This window comes from Anoplophora glabripennis, unplaced genomic scaffold (assembly GCF_000390285.2).
Source record: "Anoplophora glabripennis isolate ALB-LARVAE unplaced genomic scaffold, Agla_2.0 scaffold128, whole genome shotgun sequence".
NCBI classification, from domain to species: Eukaryota; Metazoa; Arthropoda; class Insecta; order Coleoptera; family Cerambycidae; genus Anoplophora; species Anoplophora glabripennis.
This window is the reverse complement of record NW_019416289.1, coordinates 264,149-275,691: the sequence shown is the minus strand read 5'-3', so window position 1 is coordinate 275,691 and position 11,543 is coordinate 264,149.

Genomic DNA, 11,543 nt, shown 5'->3' with positions numbered 1-11,543 from the left:
GCAGTTAATGAAGTATCTTTAATGGGACACAATTCTGTATAAAGTGTTTGTAAAACGATGACGCTTTACTCGCGTGTTAAATATTATCGCATCTGAAAAGCCACTACTGCGAAGTTGACTTCACANATTTGTTGATATAGATATAGTCTAGATCTCCATATTTTAGCATAAGGCACAATCTCACAATTTTTTACAAGCAATTGTAACATTCTGTTCAGTTGTTGAATAAATTGAAATACTTGTGCGGCACAAGTCTTGTGCCATTGTTATACGAGTAAAAATTCTTTTGGAACTAGAATGAGATATTTACCTTGACATGATAGATATTGGCTTTTGTTGGTGCTGTCAACTTAACAACATAATAAAGCACTATAGAATTGCCAAAACAAATGTAATTTGCAAGTTTGCAATCTGAAGCTCCTAATAAAAGTACATTCGTTATTTATTATTATCATCACTCTGTTTATTGACTTTATTTCATAGGCATGTTATGTTTATTATTATATTTTATACATTCCGCTTATGAAAGTGAGCCCGGTATTTGGTATATTGGAAGGACTTGGTTGTTTATCATTATAAGTTGCATTATGCACTGCACTGGGGCATCGAATTACGCTACCTGCCCCGGGTAGGCCTGTAATAGCCTGCGTCATGGGAGGCCATGCTCCGCAACATATCCGACGACTTAGTGGATAGATGTCAATTCCGCTCATGATTAATTACATGCCTATCACGATTTTGGCTTTGAGTGATCTCCGTACTCGCGGAGAACTCAACTTTTATTTTTTCGCGTGCCCCGTTGTTGTTGCCAAAATGTATATCGCGATGGATAATGGGGATCCAAATTGTGTTCTCGACGATCCTGTCATTGCACCGTATAGAGATCGAATTCTCGGTGGGTTTTGTATGCAGATAATTGCAGACTTAACGAAAGGATTTGACAAAAGCAAAAAGTATGTCTAGAAGGAAGTTGCAAAACTAATACATATTATTATTACTTTATTTTACTTAGATGCAGTTAATGAAGTATCTTTAATGGGACACAATTCTGTATAAAGTGTTTGTAAAACGATGACGCTTTACTCGCGTGTTAAATATTATCGCATCTGAAAAGCCACTACTGCGAAGTTGACTTCACACATGGTATGATATGACGGGATGGTAAGCGGATAAAAAATAAACTGCCACGTTAATTCTGCGAAACAGGAATGGCTGCATACGTCAACACTACTTTCTTACAATTTATTTTATTTTTTGAAATGTCCTTATGTAGTGTAAGTGTATAACCTTATAAATTATAAAGTTAATTATTTCAGTGCATAGTGACGATACACGTGACGATTTTTATGTTTCGTTTTCAAGTTTTAATGTGATATTATGAAACACCATGTACATGAGTCAAGAAAGAGTTGATATGGTGCGAGCCTAATTTTAGACTACACAAAACTCCTCCCTTAGTGCGCTATTGTCTGAAAACGCTTACTTGTAGCATTGTTCAGGTAGTTTCTCGTTCTTTAATTATTTTAAAAATTAAATGAATAAAAAAACTGTGCTATAAGGATCAGTTAAGAGCTGAAATTTTTGCCTATAAGGTTGTAAACTTCAGATGGGCAAAATATACTTTCTAAAGAGATTAAAGGTACGAGCCCACAGATGACTAACCAGAATAACTAAATTGTCTAAGGTCTCTTAGTTTTCCAGATAATGGTTTAAATCACTACCTTAGGTTAATGTTTCGGGTGTCACAACTACAAAATTAGATTTTTATTGTTTACGTAATATTTTTTATCTGCTCCCACTATAGCAAACAGACTATTAATACATTGTTTTTAAGGAGGTAAGTGGATAATAGAAATATTTGATGAACATTACACTTTATTAATTATTATGAATGAATATTTATAGTAATTGTACAGTTATTACATTTAATAACATTTATAAAATCTGGATAATTATTCCCCTCGCGTTTACTAATTGTCACTATTTCTCAAGATGATTTGACCGCTCTATTTCAGTCACCGGAGACTCAATATTATCTGACTGATCCATTAAAACAGCATGATGCAACGTATTACTAGAACTTGGAGTTGAAGTGTCATTGTACAGAATCCTTTTGGCTATTTCATTTTTGTAACTGTCAGCAACATAACTTTCTGCAAATGTGGCAGATTTCCACCCACCACGTTGCCGATATTCTTCGGAATGGATGGCCTGTATATGTTTCAGGATGTTCTAGTTTCAAAAACTGTGTAATCTTATTAGGAATCATAGAAAGGGTACTCTTGCCGACTGGTTGGTTGCAACATCTACCTGCTTGATAGTGCATAAGAAAGCGTGAAATTTCAGTTTTAATTTCCAAACTAATCTTGATATATTTCTTGAGAATTTCTAGGTGAGAAACAGAACCCAGACTCTCGTCTGGGTTCAATTACTTCCCAGTAATTGTAAACCTACGTAACATACCATTTTTAGAATCTGGAATTGTAACTAAAATAATGTCGGAATTGACGTTGTACGTAAGTTTGTATAACTCATTAGAACGGCATGGTTCTGCAATGCCTAAGACCATCGCTACCTTCATTTGCAAATATATGTTATCGGGTGCCTGAACGAGAAAATCGTTCACTTGTTCTTTTGTAAAAACGTTTAACTTTTTAGGTGTATAGTCGTCATTCTTACGTTTCAAAAATGCTTTCAGCTTGGGGTATTTTGATATATCCACGTTCTCCTCTATGAAAATAGTTGACTTAATCATTGGGTATTCACTTCACAAACTCGCCGGTGACTTTAAAGTTCTTGACTTCTCCAAGAAATATGCTAGCAGTGACATTTAAGAAACACCAGTATTTTTGTTCTGGCACCGTTCTTTGAAATTTCTATATGCTCGTCCGTAGCGTACTTTCAACTTTTCTAGCAATAAAAATTCGCAGGCAGCATTTGCTAAACTTTCTATTTGAAAATCATTTAGAAATTTATAAACACCTTAGAAACGACAAAATCCAAACAACCAAGGCGACATTGCAAGATTTCGTATAATGCCAAAATGAATTGATTAAGAAATGTCAAAAAATAAAATCTAATCTTTATTTCATGAACCATAAATAACTGTGGTAGAAGATAAAATGTTATACACTACGCAGTAGTTAAGTATAATTTACCAGTATCGGACTCTATTGCCAGCCGTCGCTCCGCTCGGGCGCAAAATCATCCTCGACTGATAAATAATGATTACCTCCGTTATGGTGTAAATTGTATTCTCTATTTTACCGTTTTTTATGATCACCATTTTTCACTTAAGAAAAAATTTGGTTATTTTTCTACGACACAAGTAAATTTGTTCACATTTAAGCCTTAAATTTCGATGAAAATGTCCTATTTTGTTACTTTTACTCATATAAACAGTAGTTAATTGTTTTTTTACATTTAGAATAAAAAAGAGGAAATAAAATTTAAAATTTGTTTTTGTTTAATCATTAATGGCATTGTTACATTAAAGTCCATGTGATATCGTGTTTTTTTTTTGTAAATGAAATATTTGTAAGTAACTAGTACACATTTTAAAATCTGTACTAAATACACATTTTCTAGAAAAAAATGTTAGTTTGACGTAAACTTTTTTAAACAACTAAAGTAATCTTGAAGTGGAATTAATAAATATTTATTTTTTCAGATGTTACCCCGAAATGTTGACGTAGAGTAGTGATATATAGCTGTTTACATTGACAATTTATTCATCAATTAATTCACGAATTTATTGGTAAACAGTGTGGTTTTACACTGCTACAGACTTTGTCAAGTTTTTTGACGTATGAATCAGTTCTACCAATGAATCAAAGAAGCAAATAAATTTCAAAAATGTCACTTTTCCACGCATAATTGTAGTGATACAACAGCGGTATCGTTCTGACACATATTATATAGTTTTTGTAAATAACTAATCAGTAAAAACAATGCAAAACTAGCACGACGCCACACAATTATTTACATATTCCAATAACATAACCTCATTACTGATCTGAGGCTGTTGGGTTGGTACTTCCGAACTTCACGAAGAAATTGACGAAAATTAGACATGCTCTAATTCCTCAAGAACTTGAATAAATTAATGAAGTTATTTGATAGCTGATTTGGTGCATTACACTTGTCCAATTTATTGATGACGCGACTTCATCAATTAATTGATCAATAAATTGTCAATGTAAAACAGTTTTTACATATATTTCAATCTTCACGAATTCCAAAAAAGAGTCAATATCTTGAAAACTACTACCACCTTGCGTAAAAATTAATTAAGTTCTGATTGTTTTTTTACTGATCCTATTATTGAGTAAGCCTATTTTTGTCACAGGTATGCTGGAAATGTGTCTTATCCAACAGCTTCAACTATCAATTAAAAATTACCTTTTATTTATAGCGAAGCTTATTTTAGAGTTACGTAATTCGTATTAATCTAAATTTATAATACATTTTCCTGCTAGAACAGACTAATCTATCAACATGTAATTAATTAATCTTAGTTTGTGTCACAACTCGTACATTCCGATCAGGAAATGAATTGCACCACACATTTTCGTTAATTAATCATCAATTTATCTATATATTTTCTCCTTATCTCGTGACAACAAAAAATAGTTATTACTGTATTTATCAGTATCACTTCCTACAGGAGATACCAACCTTAATTAGTAGATAATTTGGTTGCAATGAAAGATAATAATAACGAGATAAGAATATGCATACCACACTAAATTCGAATAGTAATTACTGAATACTGTATCTTTTTGTAGATGTGATATTAACAAATGCTTTAAAATAGGCAAATAGTACATGGGGTTATTCAAATTTTCAAGAAACGAAAACGGAAAGCGGCTGGAACCAAAATGAAATAATAAGTAAAAAAAATTTACATCCACATGCATTTTAAAAATTAGAATAAAGCATGCAAATAAAAAATAAATGCATAAAAACATAGATTTCTTAATAAATTCAAATAAAAAATTTTTACAGGTGTCATAGAAATATAACGAGCCATTTACCATAATAAGAGGATGTCATTTCCAGCAAGCAACAAAACGACAGAACCCATATCAAATACTTTAATTTGATTGAAACAGCAAAATTTAAATGAACTTTCAACACCAGAAAATTTTCAAAATTTCTTGACTTAATGTAGATTATTATTATTAATTTCCATAACAAAATATGAATAATTCTTTTGTATTTTGACGTCAATCTGAAAAAAATAAGAAAAAACAAACATTAGTAACAGCAAACCCACAAAATAAAAAAAATTATAAAAATATTTGTAGTGTTATATGAAAGTTGTTGTAAGGAAATATCTGTGCAAGAAAAATAGACTTAGCAGTATTTGATTTTAAGAAAGGAAAAGGGATGTGAGGAATAACAGATATTCAAAAAAACTTGTGATTAAACAAATCCATCTATCAAAAACCTCAAAAACTGTAAAAAACGGAACAAATAGCAGTTTTAATATAGAGGATGTCCCGAAATTTATGCAACAAAATTTGGTCATAGATTCTTAAGACAAATTTAGGGGACCCGTATTTTTTCTTTTTGCCAACTGGCAACCGGCTCCCTCTTTCGGAGTTACAGCCCCCTGAAATCTGCCACTAAGAAGTCTTTTTTATATCTCAAAACCATGTTGCACGAGAATCACTAAATTTGATATACAGGGGTTTTATGACATGTGGAATCTCACAGTGCTACTCTTTTTGGCGAGAAACCCCTTTAAGACACTTTTTCGTGGGCCCCCTTGTCTTTGGAACCAGAAAAATTTGGTTGCAAATTTGATTTTTTTTAAATTATTAGTTAGCTAGAAAGCCATTGAATTTAGAAACTTTTTTGTCTCTTGATATTTTTTTCGTAAAACGCAATGTTTTGAGGAAAATGGCGAATCACGATATGTATTCGATCACATTTTGACATTTTTCTCGAAGACATTGCGTTTTACGAAAAAAGTATAAAAAGACAAAAAGTTTCTAAATTTAATGGCTCATTAGTGGACTAATAATAAAAAACGTAGCACCATCAGATTCCACATGTCATAAAACCTCTGTGTACCAAATTCAGTGATTCTCGTACAATAGGGTTCTGAGATATAGAAAAAGGTTATACTTAGGGGCGGACTTCAGGGGGCTATAACTCCAAAAGAGGGGGCCACTTGGCAAAAATTAAAAATACGGGTCCCCTAAATTTGTCTTAAGAATCTGTGACCAAACTGTGTTGCATTAATTTCGGGACACCCTGTATACAGGTTGAAATGAAACAAAAACGGATTTCCAAAATTTCAGTTTTTTTCAAATATTTCGAAAACTAATCATGTTAGCCTTGGTTTTTTTAGAGGCATAATGTTGGTCTCCTGATTGCGTAACTTTGACCCCATTTAAACTAGTTCGTATGTCTTACCGTTTCCGAGATCTCTGTAGTGAGAAGCGAATTTGCAACAGCCTGTATAATGCAAACATTTTTTATAAATTTTTTTATTCTGCATGCCATTCTAGAAAATTTCGCAATTCATTTATTTTGCTAAAGTTTGTATAAGAGATATCATATTTGATAAAGTATGTAAGAAGCCAGGTGGGTGTGAAGATCAATCTAAAACAAGTAAAGACAATTGAAACAGGCTCAAATTTAATATGACATTAAAGCAAAATAAAGAAAAAACCGTGAAAATATTTACTGTGCAAAAAATAAGAAGTGGAAAATTCAGCAAGTTCCTACCTGGACAAAAAAAGCAAAGGTTACTGATAGTTGAAGAAAATAAACGTTAAATTATGGCGAAAACGAAACAAGAAACCACGAAAGAAAAAGATATGCTAGGATTGGACTAGATCAGGCAGAAAAGAAAAAATATAAATTTAGCAAAAATCGTATTCGCAACTAATGAACAGTTATTTTGGAAAACTCGCTACAGAGAAGTGAGTAATCTCGAATTACTTATATCACTATAAGAAAAAAGTAATTAACAAAAGTATGTTTTAATACCAGAAGGGCAGGAATTAAATAATTTAAACAAAAAAATTAAACAAATAAAATACGAACACTAATCCTTTTGTAGTGTACTTCTCTCATAGCAGTTACATACATTTTTATCAAGATCTCTTTAGAGCTCTTTCATAAAGCATAGGAGAAAAGACAGAAACAGAAGATTAGATTTTTATTATTATTATTTATATATTATTATGCTCTAGTAACTATTGCAAAATGTATTGTTTCATTGTAATAAGCTTTTTTTTGCAGAACTATATGTAAGTGAAAATCAGCATCACACATTTCAGTTCATACTGGAGTTAAACCAGGTCAGATTCAACTTAACATTACTAAAACTATAGGAAAATTAAGAAATCAAGAGAGATTCAAGATTATTCTCTGTGATGTCAAATGCATATAAGATTTTTTGAGTTAAATTTATACAGACCATTTCGTTAAATTTTAAATAAGTGGCTATCATGATGAGTTTAATTAGTGCAGAGCAACGGTTCCAGTACGACAGATGCTTTCAAAAAAATTGAGCGTCTCAAAAAAGGATTCAATAAAAAAATAGAAAAAACGGAAAAATTAAGATAAATGCGTCTTTTGTTACGATCCAAGGAATAAAGGGTTATTGCAGCCACTATGATTGAGTGTATCACGAAAAGGGGCCAGTAGGGTTATCTCAAAAAGTAGTCAGAATCTCAAAAAGCAGTCATTAAAAACAATAATTCAGTATATTAAATAGACATACACCGTTTATTAGTCAATTCTTTAATGCATCAAATCCACCGTAGATACACAAGAACTGTTGACATTGGGTATAGGGAACTATAGTATAATTTTAAAGTAAGTTTATTCATGTAATAATATACAGGGTGTACCATTTGACATTTTTGAGTAAATTCAACTTCAACATCACACGTCACATTAGCCACACGTTTTTAAACACACTGTATGAATTTTTGCAAATTTAACATAAACCGACTGAATTCCACTGCTTTTAAATTATCAATGTCAAATTTCATTAATAAATAAAGGGAAATGTCGAAATTATTCTGTTTTAAAAAATCATTTGCATCCCTCAATTTTTTTCGAAAATTAAGTATAATAACTTGAAAACTGTCACATTTTGCTCTATAGTACCTTATATGAAATTAATCTAGAATTTGTCATAGAATTATAAAATGCATAAATATACAGAGTGTTCCATTTGAAATAACAGAGTTGATGATGACTTGAGATATAACCAGAAGTGCGAGGAAGTTGACAATATTTTCATTAAATATATCTTTTTAATACACTTCTGTATACAAATTTTCAGATTTCAATTCTAACTATTTTTTGAGATAATCCTACTGGGCCCTCTTCGTGATACACCTTGTATGTGTATTACAATGTTTAAAAAAGTAACCCTTATTTTAACCATTAAACTATTTCCGCTTTTAGAAGAAGCTGATAAAAATTCTGAATATGTTCAGGACTTAGCAGCCCTGGACTTTCTTTTAAGTAAATTTATAAGCAAGTGTTTTTTAGTTCAATTTTTGTTGAATGTGATGATGTGGTGTAATTTGATAAAAAAAACACACTGGATATTGAATTGATTATGAACAATTATGATTTTGTTTTTTTGTTTTTCTTTTGTTTTAAGCAAAATATTCTTGTATTTGCGACGTCAGATTTGGGCTGGATGTAATTCATGCTCCTGGTTCATGTTACTCTATTTTTCAGTTTTCTAATTATGCTCAATTTTCAAGAAAATTGAACGGAACCAAACGAAAAGCAAACCACCAACCAAAAGGACAACTCCGTGCTTCATAAAAACGCCCGCTGGATTAATTAACGATTCTTAATAACTATTGGATTCAAAGGCGAACTGACGCCGCCAACGACTTTAATTATACTCGATTCACTCTGTTGTTGAAGTAAAGTCTAATTCCTGACTGCGACAAATTCTACTGACACTTACTATTAAGCGTACACCGCAGCGAATTGAAATGGATTAAATTAAACGTAAATGACGTCTAGGCGTAGGAAGGTGTTAAGTTATAAGTTATTACACAGACGGCCAATGAACTGGATACGTAAACAGACGGGATCTTATTAATTCTCCGTGTTATCGATGATAGACAATGCGAGGCAAAAACCTTCTATTGTCGGAGGAATATTGATTAGTTCGGTAAACATTGACATTCCACACATGCTGTCATCTTAAATAACTGTTATATAATGTCATATAAATTTCTATTTGTAGCAAAATTGTTTTAATAAAACAAAGTATTTAAGGTGTTCGGATTTGATCCAGAAGATCAATACCAAATTTTAGTGAATGATACTAAATATTTGAATGAAAATTTTATTCTTCTGTCAAATTTAACATATCAACAAAGATATTACAGTTTCTCATTATTACTTGAAACCAATGAAAATGAAATTAGTCCATACTTCTGTGTTTGCCCAAATTATTGATAATTTGCACTAGTATATATTTATCGATCTTTACGATATTAAAACATACATCAAACTTAAACCTAATTAAAATTTTGATAATTGAAAATACATTTGTTGAAATTTTTGATTGAACTATTAGAAGTTTGTCAGAAATTATGTTGAGGTTGAAAGTGAGGACACAAAACTCTTCTGAATGTGAATAAGGTTTTATTGAACTTAAATTTATTTCAGTGGCTTGTTATCTTTGTTAATTGATTTTCATTTACCCTAACAGAGTTTACAAAGTTACAGAGTTTAAACTTTTTGTTGTCGTGACCTGCTTTTTTGTAGAACTGATTGTGCACTTAAAGGTTTCATTCCTACCAACTGGGATATCTTTGGGCCATATACTAGTTTTATGCCATTCCTGATTTGGTGTACGAAATAGTGGAGTGTTATCACCTAGATGTGACAAAAACTTTTTGAACGAAGAAAAATATTTAAAAAAATCTAGAACTCTACATTCTGACTTACCGAATTGAGCTAGCAATGTTCTTTATTAACCATTTACTACAATTTATAAAATATGGGATTGTACTCAATTCTGTCAGCACTTGATGCGTCTTGGAACGTTTTTCCCTTAAAAACATGAATTAGACAGCTGCCTTGTCTCCTAGAAATGACAGCTTATAGGACATAACATGAATAATGTTCCCTTGAAGATTGTTTGGCATTTCTTCATCGTAAATTTGGACAATTTTTAGAAATTCTTTCTAGGTGAAAGTTGATGAACTGTTTTTTTCTTTTTTTCTGGATCAGTTTGTATCATTTTACGTGCAGCAAATTTAAATCTCACATCAATTTTAATTCCAAAACCTTCGTTATATTTTTTAGCTGTCGTAGTCCACATTATTTCAATCATTATTTTTACTAGCCTCTCTTTATAAAATGACCTGTCTTTTTGGTATATTTCTCTTCCAATCTTTCAAAATACAAGCAATTTTCTCCAATAAAAGATTGATTCTCACACTGATCTCTTACAACACAAAACTCTTCAAATTGCTTTTACACACTTTATATTTCTTTGTATTGACTGTAGTAGGTAAGTTTCTCAATATTCGTATCAATTTTTGCCGCAGAAACATGTCCAAATCGTACCATGTTAGCTGCAAGTTGCCTATAGCCAAAAATGCAACCGACACTGTTGAAACGAAGATGACTAAATTATTAATTCTCCACAGTATCAAAAAAATGGCAACTTCACGGTAAGTGATAGTGGCATGAAATATATGTCATCAAATATAATCAAAATATTTTATTGATTCAAAATTTTCTGATAAAATACCACCCGAGCAATGGTACTTTTTTGTATATACATACAAGGCGTCTTAATGAATCTACAAAACTAAGTACAATAGAAATGATGCCACTACGCCACATTCAAATTTATTTTTTTATGTGTGTTCTGTCGTGATTAGGGATTTTTTTTACCAAAAAATCAAACATCAAAATTATTCAACGCCCACCAAAACCTTCATATCTGTAGTTAATATGTATCTTTTTTATGAAGCTTATAATTTTCAAAAGTATAAATTTTTGTTTCTTTTAAAAAAGTTAGTTTGCATTGAAAGTACTTAAAAATGGTAAAGTAACATTGGGAAACATTTTTAAAGCAGTGGTACATAAAAATTAGTTAAAGAACACCACTGCTTTTTTAGATATAGTGCGGCTTACCAAGAAAATTTCTTTGGGACGTAAGATTTGAATTAAAGCGATTTTTCAGAAAATCACTATAGGGCCTTTTAATTTATCCCCCCCCCCTATGTTTGCCAATAAACATCCATAAGTCGAGGAGATTGCTTTCATATCAAGTGCTCATCTATTTAATGTTGTTCATCAAATTTTGACGGATGGTTTTCGTAATGTGAATATGTGATCTTAATATTTTTGTTTACGTTTCGCTCAAAACTAGGCATTCCAAAAAAAACTTGGTCTACCGTAAAAATCGACTATAGCAAGAATTTTAATTAAATTATCTTTTAATTTGTCTAATCCAATTTAAAAAATTATATTAATTTAAAATCCAAATTTTAATTTAACTACATACCAGTTTTGGAACAGAA